At 39.1% G+C, this 19,157-nt stretch overlaps 1 long non-coding RNA gene across 3 annotated transcripts in view; it reads right to left on the minus strand.

Annotated features, from left to right (window-relative positions):
- Positions 1-5,242: 5,242 nt before the first annotated feature.
- The window catches only part of LOC119697703, a 158,177-nt gene continuing 144,262 nt past the window's right edge, over positions 5,243-19,157 (minus strand). For 2 of the 3 annotated variants that reach the window (XR_005255911.1, XR_005255909.1), the window contains 3 exons: positions 9,848-9,897; positions 8,801-8,842; positions 5,243-6,573 (listed from right to left, as the gene is read on the minus strand). This is a non-coding gene — a long non-coding RNA (uncharacterized LOC119697703). Of the gene's footprint in view, positions 6,574-8,800; positions 8,843-9,847; positions 9,898-16,188; positions 16,301-19,157 lie in introns of those variants that run through there. The other variant, XR_005255910.1, reaches the window with a different exon arrangement.

Here is a 19,157-nt window from a genome sequence, read left to right on the forward strand (position 1 = left end):
AAAGAAAAGATTAATCCTTTTTTTAAAGGAGTGTTTGTGCCATCTGAGAAAAATAGCTACTGTGAATTGCCTTTCCACAACAGTGAGCTTCCAATTATTAAATAACGGGTTTTTTCTCAAAGGAAAAAAGAACACTAGTGGTGTTGGGAAAAGCAAATACTGGACAGAACATAATCAAGATGATTGCCACTGGAGTGAAATCAAACAAATCTGCTTGGGAAGGTGACACAGAAGTTTCCTGATGGTAAAATAAAAATAGTAGATGCATAAAATCATAGGCTCCTTTAGCTGCTTTTAAACCCTTTTAAAATTGCCTTATTAATTACTGTCCCACTTTTTACATCTGCTTCAGCCCTTATTCTACAACAGATGTTAAAGCAGCCATCAAATCCTTACAGAATCTCAAGTCTTATGACTTAAGGATGTTTTAATAAACTCTGAGATATTTAGGAGCCAATACTACTGATTTTCAGTGAGGTTTGGGCTCCAAGGACAGGATTCACAAGAGAATTTTATTCAGAGGCTCAGAGTTCCTACTGCGCTGTCCCAGCTGTGACCCTGGAGGCCACAGCTCTCAGTAGCACAGGCAGCAGAGAAGCATGGACTGGACAAGACCTGCAGAAGCCCCTGGAAGGAACTTGATGCTAAAGACAGAAATGCTACACCTTGTCTCCTCATTACAATCAGCTTCGTTTGTCTCTCTTCAGCTGCTACATTTGTTTGGCCACTATAAATATATTTGCCTGCAGATATGTCAAAGCTGTAAGTTAGACCCAGTTTTACAAGCTACAGATCTAACATAGCTGCTTGACTTGTGCAATTCTTTGTACAATTCATGGAACAGTGCATCCAGTAAATCAGCAGACACATAGAAGAGAAATGCTCCACCAGGCTTAGCCAGAGGATATTTTGTAGTTGAACTTCAACTCACAAGCTGAGCAAAGCTCCTGGCTCCACTTGTGCTTCACAGCCATGATCTTTGCAGAGCCAGGAAGCTAAGCCTTCCACAGAAAAATGGAGGGAAAGAAGGGAGAGGTAGAAGCCAAAACACTCCCTTATAGTGTTATGACTGGGATATTTATTTCAAAGATCCACATTCATATTCCTCTTTGGGTTATTGAATCTGAGCCCAAGCTTCTCTATGCATGTGCTTTTGGGTATCAGGGGACAATGTTTCTCAATTCCTCAGATCTTTCCTTTTCCATTAATTAAGTAGTCTGCTCTTTAGGGTAGTGAGAGGAAAGCAAGAAATTAAATAAAGGAAAAGGCTGAAGGAAAAAAACCACCCCCTAACTTGCCAAACAGAACATTTCCAAGAGAAGTAGGACATGTGGAGCTGAAACAAGGTTGGATGAACCCCATTTTCCAGGGCTACATTTTCTAACCAGGTCATCCTCCTGCAGCTGAGAGATGCTAAAGAACATGTAGGAAATTTAAGTCTGAACTAAGTACATCTACCCAGCAGGAAAAAAAGGATACATTAGTTATGTGCTACATTGACCAAAGTACTACTACTGCAAGTATTTTAAATAGGTCTATACACCAATGAGAAGCAAAACCAGAGGGCATTTTGACAAAGATGCACAGGCTGCTATGATGGTGTCCTTGGATTTAGAAGAAACAGGGGTGGTGATGTGGATCAACACTTCAATGACAAGGCTTTAATAGGGTACCTTTGGAAAATGAGCCTGCAAGTACCCACAGTGTGTTTGAAGAGGGACATGGGTTTTTCTGAAGGTGCCTCCACTGTGCAGTGCAGTCATGCAGAGACACCTGAGGAGAGCCACACCTCCAGGTGTTAGAGCTGTGCTGAGCAGGTCCAAGGGCCCCTGGCTATGAGAGCACTGCACTTCATGGGTGCCTCAGCTTGAGCCAATATGGCCCAAATTCTGTTCTCTGTTTATGATAGTTAACTACAATTTTTTTATGCCTATATCTATATTCTTGCCCCAAGGAAGCTCTTAATTATGCTTAACAGTACAGTGTGTACACCCCCATCGAAAATATTAATGACAGTTCTTCATTAGTCTTTCATACCCATCTTCCCTATAAACTGGGTCATATGGTGCACTACACACAGTCTGAGTAACTAGGGTAGGAAATTTGAAAGACATATAATTCTCTTGCAAACAATATAAGGTGTTTCAATATGTTATTTCAAACAATGGTTTTATTATTTGTTATTTTGATCGTTAAAAACATAGTAATACTAAAACACCAACACTGATTTTTCTTCCCTCAGAAAATTGTGAAACTTTGAGAGTTTGGGACCACATAGAACAATGACAAATTTTAGAAAGCTTGAAATATATTATGGCATGGAATGTCAGCTTTCCTCATACTTACACGCAATTTAGGCCCCTGGCTGCAGTGAACTATCTGGTTTTATGGGGTCTGTCCAGATAGTCTGGATTCTTTGGTCTGAATCTGCAAATTTTTTTCCCATGCTCAACTTTCTTACTGTGTGTGGTCCCACAGAAATCAATACAACTCCTCACAGTAGTTAAACTAAAGATGAGTGTGACTTTTTGAGTATGAATGTCTCATGGCCTGAGACTGCGTATTCCCATGGAAAAGCAAGTGTTATCTAAGGAGAGGGAAGGTCCTCTCTGAATTACCTTCCACACTTATTATTCTGGGTAAAAAATGCAAATAAAATTATAGTGTCACATTTTCCATCTGAAACTGTCTGGAGGCTTCCTTATATGATGCCAAGAATCATAAGTCAAAAACCTTAGAATAGTCAATGAGTGTTTCAAATTATTCCCTTATTTTCTCAAGTTGCCTGGGCAAGGATATTTTACATGGCTCTTAATTTATTATCTTTCATAATAAGGAAAGTTTTGCAGGAATATAACATTATGGAATATTGCTGAGCATATCATTAAACATAATCATCAAGATTGTATGGTCATGTCTATCTTTCTCCAAGATATTTGGGTAACTGGCAGTTTCATTCTTCATACGTTTCAAATTCTATTTATGTTGTTAAAAAAGCTTAACAAAATGGGTACACTGGTAGGTTTCCACGGCTTTTCCTTACTGGAGGGCAAGTGCTGAGTCAGAGGGACCATGCAGAAATTCTAATGGTCCAGACCATTATATTAATCTCAAATAAGACAAAAAGTCCACATTTGAAAGAATTATTAGCATCAATAATACTGTTCATTTTTATTAGTGTTTGGGTTTTACATAGCACCAATTTAAAACAGTCATTCTTTTTAATTTACCATTGGGGAGTAAAAAAAATCACAAAGAATCACATAAAATCAAGTTTATTATGAAGCAATGACTGATCCCAAACCTTGCATTATGCAGAGGAAAATTGTGTAGTCAAATAACATTGCCAGCTGTGATTTTGAGCCAGAACAACAGCTTTTCTCAGCAGTGTGCTGGGAGACATCTCCAGAGTGTGTGGGATGGTTTGCAGTGCTCAGGGGGAATGGCTGTGTCACTTCTGTGAGGAGCAGAGAACACTGAGGGAAGGCAGAAGTTGAAAGATGGGGACAAAAATAAATACCTGTGCCCTGACTTGCCTCAATGGAACCCAGGGAATGTAAACTATCTGCATTGCAGCCATTTTTAGGATTTTTGCCTTCCTCCCACTGCCAGGCAGGAGCAGCAGCTTATGCAAGTGTGTCTTAGGTCTGAAAGGAGAGAGGAGTAAGAGCAGGGGCACCATACAGGCCAGTCACTAACAAAAGTGCTTCCAAGAGTCCCCATGAAATATTATCTCTCACAGGCAGCTGTTCAATACCTCATGATGTGTTAGGCACTGCCTTCCTGCCAGCACGTTCACCCCAGCTTTCTTCTCTTGATTAGATTGTGAATTCAGAAGCATTACTCTCATTGCTCCACAGGCAGCTTCCATCCCCAGGGACTCAGAGCTGCTCTCACAACCCTCACGCACCCCAGCACCATCCAGGCCATCATTCATCTCAATATATCAAGCACTCAAGAGCTGGGAATGCACTCTGATCCACTACATGCAAGTAAAACAAAGCTTTGTCTTATGCACATATGTGTACCAAACAAAGAGGAGCTCACTTCTGCAGATGGCAAAGTTAAATGAGCTAAATTTGCCCAGGGAAGAAAATTTTTCAAATGGAAAAAAAAAAATAGATCCTGGATATCCCTGCTCACTGAGAGCAAGTCCATGGTACCCCACCACAGCCCCAGCCTGACTGTAAGCTGGCACACAAACACAAAGCATGTTGAAGAGTGCAAGCCCAGCAGGATCCAAGAGGCATCAAAAGTTGTTAATCTGCTGGAGTTTTAACAAAAGAATGAAAAAGAAACAAATCTGTATGCACAAGATGAATATACAAATAAGTTCCATGAGGAATAATTCAAAAGAAGTTTGAGATAATTTACTGCTGTTTGGATCAGTCAGCATAAATAAAAATTTATTTATTCACAGGCTAGGACTAAGGGCCTGTTCCACAAGGCTCAATCTGCCATATAACTGGAGTTTAGAGTAAGGCTTCAACAAATCTCAGAGAATATGTTATTTCTCACCCCTTAGTACTGCAAACCATCCTGTAAGTAGCCTCTTCTATTACTGACAAAAATGCAGATTGTTTTTCCTCAGAGAACTGAAAATTGAAGGCAATAATTCCTTGGTGAATCCAGCTGAAACTTTCTGAATTATTAAACAGTCATTTAGCCAAGGTCCAACACCACCTGTAAGTGTAGCAGAAGCTCACAGGTAACATGGAGAAAGCGTGCAGCACAGAGAATCTGTGACCTCCAGTTTTTATCTGTATGGTGTTACTGGTGATGGGAAAAATGAGTGTCTTTGAAAACTTGGACAGCAACAGCTTCTCTCATCTGAGCTGCATCTTGGGGAGCCAGAGGAGTCCTTATTTCTGCTAGAGCCATGAAGAACACTGGGAGACACATACCAGTCTCACCACACAAGCCAACGCAGTAACCAAAAGATGACCACTATGAATGTCAGGAAGATCAAATTAGGGTCAAGATAACTTGGTGTCCTGCTTGCTTGCTGCTTATTCAGAAATCATTTCCTCTTTATGTGAGTTGTTTGCTCAAATGAGGTTTGTAAGAGCCCTTATCTGACTCAGCCTCCAGGCAACAATGCTTGCCTTGCTGGGTGAAATAATGTGGGCACTGCAAGTAGTGGGAACATTCCTTGGGATTTCAAATGGGGACAAAGCCTGAGTTAACATAGCACATATAGTACATATTTCCTTAAACTCCCCACAAATGAAAAAAACTTGCCCATTAATAAAAATTAAAATCAAGTAAAATTATAACAGTTGCAACATCTATTTCCTCTGTGAAATTATCCTTTTTTGTCCTGAAGAGAAGCCTACCCATATGACTAACTTTATCCATTCCTTTATGCTAAAAGTCACTGTATTTCCACATTAAGGTTGAGGACAAAGATTGCATTACTTCCTAAGAAAAATACATCAAGAACTTGATCACTTCATACATTAAGCAGATTGATTCAGGTTTCCAAAGAGTTTCTGCTCAGTTTTCAAGCCATTTCTGCTGTTTTCAAGCTTACACTCACCTACCAGTTCGTCCTTTTCCTCACTGAATTTTGAGTCACTAGCAGAAAGTCAGAAAGAATTCTGTATTTGCCATGATACATGATATATAAATATTCTTTCATTTGTAAATTAATCTCATGTCGTCTAACTTTTCCATTGTCCTCAAAGTTTCTTAGATTAATTTGTTTATACACATCTTTCCCTTTTTTGCCTTTCTTTCTCCATTTAATTGCTTTTTGGGTTCTCCATTAGCCTTCAGATAGTGTCTTACTTAATGTTGTGAGACTATAGAATAAGCATCATATGAACTTTTGATTTCACACTGTTCTCTTCCTCCATCTTTGCAATCCATATTTTCCTTTTTCATGCTTTAAAAGTGCCTTGGTTTTACAGTAGTCATGAAAGATGGAATCCATCTCTTTGAGAGATTGTTAATGCTGGACTGCTGACAGCACAGAGGCAGAAAGGAAATGTACGAAGTGTAACCTGAATAAGAATTCTCCTTTTCTGGCAGTGCTTTGCACTTCTGCCAATGCAAAGGCAGCAGCACCAGCCTAGTTCACCTGGTCCAACCAACCTGCTGTGCCTGGCTTGTTGCAGTCCAATGCATATCTAAACATGTCTATAGATTTAGCTCCTTATTATCTGTTTCTTTGCCCAGATATATAAATAGTGATCACCTATTAGAACCTAAGTCCCTAAAGTATTCCTATAGAACAGATACAGCAAAAATCTGCCTTTATGTTTGGGTTTCTTGGGGATTTTTTCATTCAATGATTAGTCATCACTCCAGGAAGGCACCAATTTTTTTAGCATCAGAATTTAATTCTTTATTCACCCTGTGCTCCTCAATAAACATGTTCATTTGGAGAGCTAGTTTTATCCAGCTAATACGCCACTGCTGCTGAGTTAATCAAACAGAAGCAGCAAGGAGGCAAAAACAGAGACCAGACCTGCCACTTACACACTTTGCAGCCAGCCATGGGCAGGCACCCAACCTTGCTGGAGATAAACAGCTCAAGAATTATTCTTCTCCAGATTATGTTTTGTCTGTCTGTGAAAAAACAGAACAAAAAAAAATTAAAAGGAAATTAAAAGGACTGAAATAACTTTGGAAATGAGGCTTTAAAGCAGCGCTTTTCAAATCTATTAAGAAAAAGAAAAGAAAGCAAACAAAAAACAACACTTTACATCCCCATCCAGGGATGCAGAGATGCAAGAGACACATTGACACATTTTCAAACTCTGCTTTGCCTCTCTCCACCTTCCAGTCATTTCTAGCCAACTCCCAAGTGATTTTGTTAAAGGTAAAGCAAGGGAAAATGAATTTTCCACAGAAATGGAATTTCTTAGGGAAGTGATTACTCACTGACCCAAAACACATCACAGAAGGACCTTTCTGTCCATGACATTCAGTTTGACCATGAGCACACTTCTGTAAGACTTGAGACTTCCTGAAGCTCTGCTGAGACTTGCAGGATACAGTCTTCAGGCAGCCCTATTCAAACTCAACACAGAGCTTTTGCATTCCTTGGCCCCTTTATTGTTCATCTCCCTCAATTTATAGCCCTCTTTAGAGGAGAAATTAAAAGGGCAACGTTTCATTCAACAATTGCTACAATCAGGTGCAGCTTAAAGAGTTAACTTCAAATGATGTTATTGTTATGGTGCTGTTCAAAGTGCCTTCTTCCCAAGAATCCTATTTATAACTGTCCTCCAAATACGCCTGGAATAAGATTTCCAAACACTGAGGTTTCCCTGAAGCACTGACCAACTTTTAGTCATCTCTAGGTAAAGCTAATTCACAGTCTAGTGGAAAATCCATCTGGTCTAATTAGGTGACAGAGTTTGACTCTCCGTGTTTCTCACCCTTTTCTATTCAGTCATGTGCAAGATGGAACAGAAAACTTAATTCTAGATGTCGGAGACCAGCAAACTGAAGAGCTGTTAAAGAAATCAAGCAGGCCTCTTAAAGAAACTGATTTTCCTTCCATCAGACAAAACCCTGTGCAATAGAGACCCATTAAATGAATACATGAGGAAGCTGGTCTGTAGTGCATCCAGCACAATGGCTGAAAGAACACTGTTAAATTTATCTATCCAACCCAAAATATATCTCACATAATGTGATAGACTGCTCAAACAAGTATCTCTCACTCAAGGGAAGTGCTAAAGTATTTGGGTGCAATGTGGATACATATTTAACAGATTTATACTTCAGATGGAATAACCCTTTAGAGGTTTACCATGTTCATGGCTTCAAAATCAGGATGTAAGTCTACTGACTACTAATAGGGACTTTATTGATGCCTTTTCCAGTGCAGAAGAAAAACTGTGTAGTACACTGGTATTGACTTTTATAGCTCCTGACTATTCTTTGTACGTGTTTCTTGTTTTGAGGGGACTTCTGACTTCATTTCATTCCATATGCAAAGCCAGTAAAGCTGCCACCAAAGGGACTTTGGGAAAGTTTATTTGAAAAAGAAAGGGAAAAAAAGTTTATTTGAAAAAGAAAGTAAAGTTCTATTTTAAAAATTAATTTTTCCTCTTCTTGCTTTCTGAATAAAATTGTTTAGGGTAAAAAAATATTTCTATTGTCAATAGGACCTCTGGAACATTATTGATTTTAGAGAATTTTATAAAATTTTAAATTACGAGTTCCCTAAGCATCAGTCAGTAATCAATATCTTTGTTAATATTCCATCATCTGCAAATTATGTGTATATCTTTTCTAAAGAAAGTTCTTGGAAATAGAGGTTCCCTATTGAACAGGAGTTATCTCAGACTTTCAGGAGGACAAATTCAGATCCTTTCCTGGAAACCCTGCACTGCAGTCATTCATAAAGCAGACTATTCAAATAATACAATGTCAAGTCAGCTGACCTCTACTGTCAAACAGGAATGGAAAAGAAAAGCAGCATCTTAATTAGGAAGGCTCCAAATCATGTATAAATTCTTAAATCAATGGCAATCACTCAGAAGCTGATAGGGAACCAGACATTTAATCAGTGAATTAAAGTAACGTGCTTCATTCAGCTGCCACTCTGAAACAATTGCTGTCACATATTTTGCCACAACGTTCAGGTATGAAGCATATTTCGTTATATAGTTTGGAAATCCCAGGGGTATGGATAACTGCAGTATCCTTGGAACTTCCAGATGCCGTTAATATGCACATTAATCATTTTTTCTCCCAACCTTAGCACAATGAAAAGATTCAGCAGTCTTCAAAATGTCCATCTCTCCCACAAAAATCTTCATATTCTGAAAAAATTACAAACCTGGTTTAGAATGGAATTCAAATTTTCTCATGAAGGAATTTCCTGGAAAAAAAGAAATAAATAATTAATGTTTTTTCTGTTTCCTAGGTGACAAAAGTTTTCCACAGCAAATGAAAATGGCAAAGCCTGTTCATACATAAAGTCAGAGAATTTTGACCTTTTTTTTTCCTGTGAACAAGTATTGATTTTGAAAATAGTAGAATTCTCTTTCAGACAGTCACTTCCACAAAAAAATCTCTGCTCTGCCCATTAAGCACAAGAAGTTATCCAGATTCTCCAAAAAGTTAACATATATCACACGAAAAGGCGCCATGAAGTATTTTGTCTATATCATTATAACAAAAAAAAGTGTTACTATCTTTTTGTAGTGTCTAGCAGTACCTCCTTGTCTTAGAGTGGAAATGCAATGGAAAAGAGAATTCCCAGTAAAACAACTTCAGGAACTACTGATACCATGAGGCAATGTTTCCTAGATGTACTGACATAAAACATAGCAGAAGGGTGAAACTTCTAATTTCAGCAAAGTCAGGACTTTTTCCCTTACAAAGTACTGACATTTCAGCAAAAATACATATGATTTTGTAGTGTGTATGCATTTCACTTGAAAAATAAAATGGGTAGGATGAGTGTTTCCAGACAAGCTTTCTTAAGGAGTGAAAATGGTTGGCAGAAGTTCAGTTCTAAGACCACTGCTCGTCGCTTCGGGACACACATCTACCACTACAGAAGCAGACATTCTCCAGATCTGGTCTGAGAGAGCACTAAAAGCTCATCACAGCAAAAACAATCTGACTTTGCTCCAAAAGAGAGAAAACAGAGATTCACCAAGCTATATACCACCTGGAACGGCTTTGCAGGTCAAGCTTCAAATGTATTCTGTGAGAGAGGAGTTTATTTTCTTTTTGCTTCCAAGAAGCTCCTTATTAAAACAAATCAGTTTGTGGGATTTATGGCACCTATACTCATTGACAGAGTCTACACAAAGCTACTTGGGTGTTGTCAGGCCATTAGATATGCTGCTGGGTGAAGGTACAAAGAAGACATCACCTGTGCAATAGATTTCTTCACCCGATGACAGCATTTCATTTTTCGCCCATCTGGAGACAGAAGGAATACACCAAGGATATTAGGAAACAACTCTATGAGATAAGATATAAGGGAGCTTTTGCCAGCTTAAGCCAGTACAAGGTCCAGTGAGATTTTCCAGCTGGAATTTGCTTTTTCTGCCTCTTACATGTGCACTCCCAGCCAACGTGTGAATTTGTCATCAGGCACTAACAAATTGCTGTTTGTTTTGCAGACTGCCCATGTCATCCCCAGCAGGAGGAGCAGAGTGCAGAGCCAGAGGTCTCACAGCTGGAGCAGCAGCCCCCATGGCAGACACGAGCCAACTGCTGGGATTTAGTGAGTCCCTGCTCCCCACACAGGCTGATCCTGCTGCACAAACTTGCAGCCAGGTCTCTTCCCACTGTTTTGCTGTGCCTGTGCTCTGCAACCCCAGCTTCAGGAGAGGTTCCCTTTTTATAGCCACAATTGCTCAGTTCTAGCAGAGAGCCAGACAGCAGACCCAGAAATAACTCAAGACTGCCAAAACCCTCTGGGGTAAAGTCACCCTGCATTTGACAGAACTGTGTCCTGTCCCCACACACTCTTAATCAATGCCAATTATTCATTTCTTTATAAGGCAGTATTAAAAGATTCTGTTACATGTGTTGCAAGGACGTTGTCATTCTTTCAATTTCTCATTCTACAATGGGAGTAATCTCCATAGAGCAGCACATGATGATGGATGAGTAACCTAAACCAGGAGACTTCTATGTTGTTTCAAGTATATATATCACCGGAAGAGCTTTCCCTAGATTTCAGAACACAGTTGTTGCTTTGGTTTTGTTTTTTTTCAAAAAATACATATATATTTGTCGCTTATACATTTCAAGAGCATTACCTCAAAGAGGAAACCTTTTTACCCTCTCATATTTAACATTCATGTAGCATTAGTCAGCAGTCCTCTCCTCTCCTCTCCTCTCCTCTCCTCTCCTCTCCTCTCCTCTCCTCTCCTCTCCTCTCCTCTCCTCTCCTCTCCTCTCCTCTCCTCTCCTCTCCTCTCCTCTCTTCCAGCTCAGTACACATATTTATCTAACAAGCCTACTAATTTTTTAGCTTATGAAAAACTTTATCATGGAGGAGTGGAGCTAGAAGAACTTCTAAATAAGCTATTCCTCTCTCCTTTTTTAAGCCTCTCTCCTTCTATCACTTTGGTGAGCTGTGATGATGTCCCTGACCAGTCTGTAACAGCCTGACCTCAATGCCTCATATGGTCTAGACATCACCAGATTGTATCTGAGACACTAAGAAAGAAGTAGGTGATGCTTTACCATGTCTTTCCCCATCAGAACTGCAGACCAAGCACTTATATGACAAGACTATATGTGGAAATACTCAGAAGGTGTCCTCCTTTAAAAAAAAAAGAGAAAAAAATGTATATATATGGAGGGTTTTTTCTATTGCTAAATTCACTGGGAAAAAAAATTAAATTCCATGTCCTTGTGCTACCTATAAGCTGAAATTAGAGGATGACCCCACAAGCACAGATATAACAAATATATCTTTACCAACTCTATCAATGAAAAAGTAGAGGAAGAAATAATTTTCTGCTGCAAAATAAAAAAAAAATGTCCCATACATTGTCTGTGACATTAACCTTTTATCAAACACAATTATGTAGCAGATTACTGACTTCTGTAATGATCACAAAAGAAATTAGCTAGATCTGTCAAATGAAATTGAAGTCTTGCATACATCCCTGAGAACAACCCTCTTTCTCTCAAGGTGTCTGTCTGCCTTCTTTCCTCAGCCCTCAGGGCAGAGTGGAAGCCCCATCTCAGGTTTGTGTTGCCAGGCAATGAAGCTGTACTGTAGAGATGGGAATTCTGAATCTCAGCTCTCTAACTTTCTGCAAAATGCACTGTAGGCAATGTCAAAAATATATTTTGAGAAAATCCTTCATGGCAGTCTTTGTCCTGAAAGATTTTCAGGCAGACACAAGAAGAGGTGTAAAAATCTTACCTGAGCATCCAAAATTACATTCAAGAAAGTACAAGGTCAGAAGCACCCTTCTTCTGGCTGTCCTCATGCACCTGTGGCTGCCTTGAATTGCTTCTGGAAACCTGAGCAGCAACTGAACCCAGCTGGGTAAATGCCCCTGTCTAGGAGCATTGCAGATCAAAGGGTGGACAGAACATGATCCTGTCCACTTCTCAGTGAACCCAGAGTTTAGCTGTCAATTTTAATCTCTAGAGAAGGTCCCACTATAGAGGAAGAGAGAAGGAAGGCATCAGGCTGCAAGACAAATATTTCATACTTCTCTTGAGAAGAAACTAACTCCTGAAACTCAAAGAAGGTGTAACCAAGTTCTGTCACTCGCCTTTCAAGTGGCTGTTTTTCTCTCTTAATCTTCATGTTTTGGGTTTTGGTTTTTTTTTACCATTGCACAAAGTCAGAACTTGTCTTGGGACATGATTACTTCCACGTTTTGTGTGATAAGAAGTTGGAGAGAGGCAGAATTTAGGTCACTGGCTGCTCTTGGCTAAGTCTCCTCTCTGAAAATCAGAGGGACTTTGTCTAGACAGAGGACAGAAGGTGAGGGGGAATAAAGGCACATCTGAATCTACACTATTAACACAGAGTAGAGAGTTTGCGTATTGACCAGCTGCCCTGGCAGCCAGCAGCACAAACACCTTTGTATGCACAGAACAGAGGAGGGCTGCACATTAACTTCTTTAAAGCCAGGATAGCCTTTTGCCTTGGTCAGGTGAAAGACAGCAAGGATCTGGATGCTCTTGCTCTACCCATTAATTTTTTTTTTCCATCTTGCATTTTACAGATGCTCCAAATGAAGGAGAAAGGCTTCTGCCTTGAGGCTCCTTCCTGAGTTATACAAAATGAATCATGATTTTGTGCAAGAAAACAAAGTTATCTCTTGACAGGAAAAAAGAAACTGGAATGTCAAAGATGCAAAAAAATGCAATGTATGGATTTCATTACTCTTGAAATTAAGTAAAATAAAATAAAATAAAAATCAAGATAGCACATTGTGTCTCGGGTCATTTAAAATCAGTGCCATTTTTGTTCTCAGCTGTGTACTGTGCCCTGAATTCAGAGATGTCATGGCTCTTTGTTCCTAAATCTCTGTGAAGCCTTGCAAAGATGGAAGTTGTTCTACTTCTCCACCCTCTTTGCTCTCCCCTTCAGCTGCCCACTCCTCCCCAGTCACTTTCAGCCGTGTTCACTGGTCTCTGTTCCCCTCAGCTCTTCATATTTACATCACTTGTCTTTGCCCTTTACTATCTTGTGCTCCATGCATCTCACTGTGCTTTCTTGGTCCACAGCAGCAGTTTTACCTGCTGCATTTGAGCTTTAGCTAACCCTGAATTACAGTTCACATTGAGAGCAGCACGATGTTCTATCTCACAGACAGCAGAACCTCTGCTATACATACAGGTTTGAACTGTCCACACACACTTTTCTTGTAGTGTACTGTACATGGAAAATAAGCTAAAAAGGTGTAATTTTGATCTGTCTATTGAATTCAGATGTTCTGAATTCATTCACATTGGCTATTACAGGAACCAGACTGGACCCTAAATGAAAGTACTGCTGGTTGGGTATTTTGTGGGGAAATTGCTTTTCCAAAGAATGGTCATTTATCAGAATCTTTCTGCAGCAACTAAGTATTGAAAATACTGAAAAGGGGGGATTTTTAAGATGAAAAAGAGAAAAATTTTCATAGATAGTTCATTAAGACTATTGTTCTTTCATTTCCCTTATTCAGACTCAGCTCTTGTCTGACTGCTTAAAAGTAATTTGCATCCTCATACCATATCTGGATGAGCTTGAATCTATTCAGACAAGATTTTAGTTTTTGGTTTGCTGTTCCTGACTGAGTGTTGAGCTGGTTTTGGTCAGGCTAAAGTTAATTTCCTTTGCAGTGGCTAGTATGGAGGTATGCTTAGGTGTGCTGTGGAGTTTGGAAGGTGTGTTGTGAAGTTTTAAGTTCAGGAAAGACAAAGACCATGTACTGCAAATATTGTCCTTTCCCATCCTCATAACAAAAATCAGCACATAACATTCTGGGCATTAACTGGGAAAGGCCATTATCTTTTTTTTTACTACTTAAATTTGACCGGTATTTTCATTTTACCAATCTTATTTCTTCTTATTCAGCAATAAAATACACACGGCATTTTCATTTAGCAAGAATATATTTTGGAAAATTTTTGTGAAATTTTGCAAAACAATTGTCAAAAAATTCCATGTGTTCCCTATATTTTTTCTTTAAAAAAACACAGGGAAATGACTATATTTCCTTTGCCACTGCCCTTGATTCATTCACTGTGGTTCAAATTCTGCACTACTAGACATAAATGCTATTGTGCTAACTTCATTTTGTACTTGCAAAGATTTTAGCTAAATGTGTAAGAAATTCTTATCGTTCTGCTCAAAGTTTCTACTGCTGCTAGAGAAAAGACAGGTGTCAGACTCTTTTTGGGAGTGCTCAATGACAGGACAAGGAGCAATGTCCATAATCTAAAATGCAAGCAGCTTCACCTCAGCATGAGGAAGCAGTTCTTCACAATGTAGGTGGCAGAGCACTGGCCCAGCTGCCCAGGGACGTCATGGAGAATGCCCCTCTGGAGACATCCAAAACCCACCAGGCACATTCCTGTGGAACAGGCTCCAGGTGACCCTGCCTTGCCTGGTGGGTTGGACTGGATGATCTCCAGGGCTCCCTTCCAATTCTATGATTCTGTGAAATGTATTTTTCCAGAAAAGAGGCATGTATTACGCTATGCAAAAATAACCTTGCTCGTTATTCAATACAGAAGGAGTTAAACTAGGACAAAAATGTACTCTCTGAACCTGAGAAGTATTTTTGGAGACACTGCTTTGGAAAAGGGAAAACCTTCTTGGTTTTTGTTTAAACTAGAAGCAGTATTGTACTGACTGGCTTAGGTTTTCAATGCATTTTCCAACCTGTTGGACACCTTCCACAAATATAAAAAAGACACTACAGACACAAGTGAAGAGAAAGAGAATGTTACTTTTGTGCACAAATTCCTCCCCAGGGGTTTATAAAGAAAGTCTGTACACATTTTTGTGTAAGGATACAGAACAAATTTACTACAACAGAGAGGAGCAGTAAAAGCAAATTTATTATCATTTTTATCATTCCTGACAGTATTTCCAGCAGACAGCCCAGGTCCATGAACTGTGCCTCAGAGTTTCCACACCCGAGAAAATTTGGGAACTGAAATTCACTGCTCCTGTCAAAGTGTGCCAAAAGAATGGGCCACCTCTTCTAGGACACACTGTGTTCCTGCACACAAAGTCATAGAGAGGATATGGAGGAATATTTTTTTCCAGAAGAAAAATTCATTTATTTTCCTGATGACTTTAACTGAAAAACTAGATCGTTTAGTATGTTGTTTTGTTGGGTTTCGGGTTTTTAAATTGCTAGTTGCCTTTTTTTCTCAGATTGAAGATTCTTTTCCTATCTGTTAACTCTGGATCATTTTTATTCAGTGCCACTGACATAACAGCTCAATGTCTGAGGACAGGGGTTGAGAGATAACAGCAGTTTCACAAAAAACAGAATCCTCTGAGCCAAATACTCTTCCAGATGTAACAAGCCCAGTGATTCTCACTGTTGCCACATAGTGTTTCTGCAGTATTTTCTTCACCCTTGAAATAAGCCTGTCACCTATTCTCTAAGAACTGAAGAAATATATTCTGCACCTGGAATGAGAAAAATTTGGCGAAAAAAAATTCCATTGCGCTTAGTTTTACCCATCTAATTTGCAGGCATTTCTGATCTATTCCTCATGGGTCTAATGGAAAGCATGTATTGCTGAGTATGGCAGCTCATACCACTGCATTGTTATGCAGTGCAGGCCTAAGGGAGTCCAATAAAACATTAGGTACATTCCAAAAAAAGTATCTCTCTAAAAAAACAGAACAGATTCTGTAATTTATCAGAAGACTGAGTCTCCTTTTCCATTGACTGATCTAACTGACCAAATTCTGCCCTTTGTTTGGAATATAACATTTTTTTTCTCTCTAACATTAAGCAACATTGTTCCATTTCAGCTGCAGCGCTTCAGACCTCCACAGTGGAGGTATGAAGCCACTTTCTGGCTTTTATGTTTAAGTCCTATTTCTACACTCCACACTTGGTGCTCAGATCCTAGATTCCATCCACAGCTAAAAACTGACTTGTCAGATGAAACTTTTTTAAAGCCCAGTTATAAAACAAGTGGGTCTAGAAGGAAGAGTATGCACATAACTAAATACAAATACATTTATAAGTAAAATCTGACAGTTCCAGGACTTACCCAAAAACTCCTAAACAGTTACTTTCAGTTGGCTCCAATAACTTTTTTTTAAAATGTCTGCATATAAAACTTATTAAGGGAAGTTTCATTACTGCATTCTCCAGCTCTCCTGCAAAGAAGAAACACACTGAAGTGAATCACTTCTGACCTGAATCCTCACCAGCATTGTCTATCTTTTGGTGGCCTGTGAATGCAATTATAATAAACGTCTGTGAAATATCTGAAAACATCTGTGTTTTCAGGTTCCCTCTGAATTCTGAAATAAATTTCTAGAATCTCCTAAATCATCAAGAATTAGGCAATCTCTTCATTTTCTAAACAAATTCTGCTAGTGTTCACGGAATAACACAAGTAGATGCACTTAGCAGCATGACTGAAACTTCCCTACTTTGCAAACAGAAATATAATGTTGTCCAGAAACTTTTTCTAAAAATATCAAAGATGCCTGGATTTTACAGTATTTTTATTCCAGCTACCAAGCCACTTAGATCACAGAGATCTGGATTCATGGCAGGCATCATCTTTAGAAAGCATTTGACTTTTCTCACAGGGCAGCAAATGCCTTTCCCTGAAGAAAAGTGAAGACAGTGCAGTCCCTATCTGCACTGTGATACTCAATTGTAACAAATTGGACCCCTGCACTTATTTTCCTGCACCTGATAAGCATCCTGCATGAAATTTTGAGGCTATAGAGGACTCCCTATAAGTGAGGCAACACTTGAAAATTTTGATGCGCACTTTATTTCTCCTTTAGATTATTGTATTTGTTAATAACTACCATGTCTATGAAGGAGAAAGCAAAATCAAGTAAGCAACAATGTAAGAATCAAGCACCTAGAAAGCGCATGATTAAACTGAGTTTCTTTTGTAATTGTCACCGTGATTTCATGCCCATGTATGCCCTGGATATGCACATAATTAACACAAGTAATTTCATGAGAGTATTGGAAGGTTCTTAGAAAAGTTTAAAAACTGGACCAAATTCAGGCAAGAGAAGAAAACTACCAAATAAAATGATTTTTACAGGCAATTCATGCATAGAAGGAAAGAAATCCTCTTTATGACTTGATGAAAACATTTGAGGAGAATCCTCATTCTTCTAACTAATTGCCATTTTTGTCAGAAATGTAAGCGATTGTCATGGCACATCATAAATTACTGATAACATATCACCAGTGAACATTTGTAAGTGAGATAAATGCAGAAAGTATTTATACTGCTTCCAGACCAATTAACACTCTGCCACCCTTCACCACCCAAGTTTGCTGGTATTTGAGTTATTGACAATTTGAAGCTGCTTGTCTTTAAATAATTTTAGCTGTTGTGGGGTATTATTATCCCAGATGCACTGCAGAATTCCAAATCCAAGTCAGTTATGAAATTTTCCCCCAGCTCCCTCAAAAGGGGCCCTTGTTGCCTTCTCCAGTGCTCTGGCAGCCAGCGCCCACAGTTGCTCTGTGGAAAGATGTGACTCATGCCCAATTCACTCATTTAAAATTCTCTCCAGCTCAATAACTTCTGGCAGTTGTTTCAGCCATTTCTGGGTGTCAGGAGCACAGGCTGTTTTATCTGGATGTTCTTTGTGGCTTGTCAAGTGGAGGAGCTGGATTAACATCACATTCCCATCAATCAGGTGCTGTTCACTAAATATTACAGATGAGCCAAGAAGGAACATTGCAAAGCAATATACTGGTTTTGCTGCTGCAATGGCTGACCATTCAGTCATTACACGATAATTTATTGAAATTAAGGAATTTTAAGGCATAACTTCAGCAATTTCCTACAGCACAAACAATTTCTGAACTATTCTAACCTGGTGTGACTCAAATCAATCCTTGAACTTGTATTCCAAGAATTCCCCCTTCTCTAGCAAACTCAGACAACCCATTGACTGACATTGCCTGAGACTGCTTTTTGGAAAGGTAAGTCTGTGTCTTCCACCAAGACTTACAGCTGCCTTAATGTACACAAGGCTTTTCCTGAGAAACACCAGGCAACGGACAGCCCCTTCCTTGGGAGTTTCCAGATCTGATTAGCTCCCACCAAAATAGTATTCCTGTTCTGTTCACCATACACATGGAACTAATTCAAAATCAATCCACAATCCTATCATCTACTGCAGCAAGATGTATAATTCACCACTTCTAGATAAATAAAAATAGTAAGATAGCATTATCCAAATGGCAAGCCTTTAAATTTTCACAGCCTTCTAGGCTGCATGACATACACAGTGTGTCCTAAAGTGCCTTCTGCTATCCAGAGGCTGGGAATGTTTTGACACTACTTTGGATTTATTAGTAAAAACATTACTAAGCCTGGGGAAACAAATACAAAAACTGCAATTTTATTATTCCTTCTGCTTTCCAATGCCTCTGCTCATCAGTCTACCAAAAATTTTGATTTCCCAGGCAGATGTCAAGCCTGAGACATTCTCCCATCCTCAAAATGCAAGACATCCTTTTAGAGTTTCCTGCGACACCTGCATCTTTCTACATTTAAAATAATGCTATTGGATACCTCAGAAACAACACTGAGGAGTCCTGTCACCTTTTAATACTTTTGTGAAAAAATTGCAATGAGCTTTTAAGTACTTAGGATGCTCACAAACCCCTGCACAACTGGCAGAACCCACATCTCACCTGCAGCCATACTGAGCAAAGCCATCTCTCTCAACATGATTTTGACAATTTGTCAGAAACGGGATTTTTAGAATAATTTATGTAATATGATATTTAGAAATGGCAATTTAAAGTGAGTTCAAGTGAGAGCAAGAGAACTTGCAAAAAATTTAGCAAAACTTTTTCAAACCTTCCATTCAGCTATCTCAGTACTTCTTTGCTTTAATTCTTCATAGCTACCTTTAGCCAACTAGAAATTTAATGCTTGATCTAAGGCACCCTTTCTCATTTTGGTCAAAAAATATATAGTTACTCTAGATTAGCTACAATTCAATTTCAGATTTTGTA

Source organism: Motacilla alba, chromosome 2 (assembly GCF_015832195.1).
Source record: "Motacilla alba alba isolate MOTALB_02 chromosome 2, Motacilla_alba_V1.0_pri, whole genome shotgun sequence".
Lineage (NCBI taxonomy): Eukaryota > Metazoa > Chordata > Aves > Passeriformes > Motacillidae > Motacilla > Motacilla alba.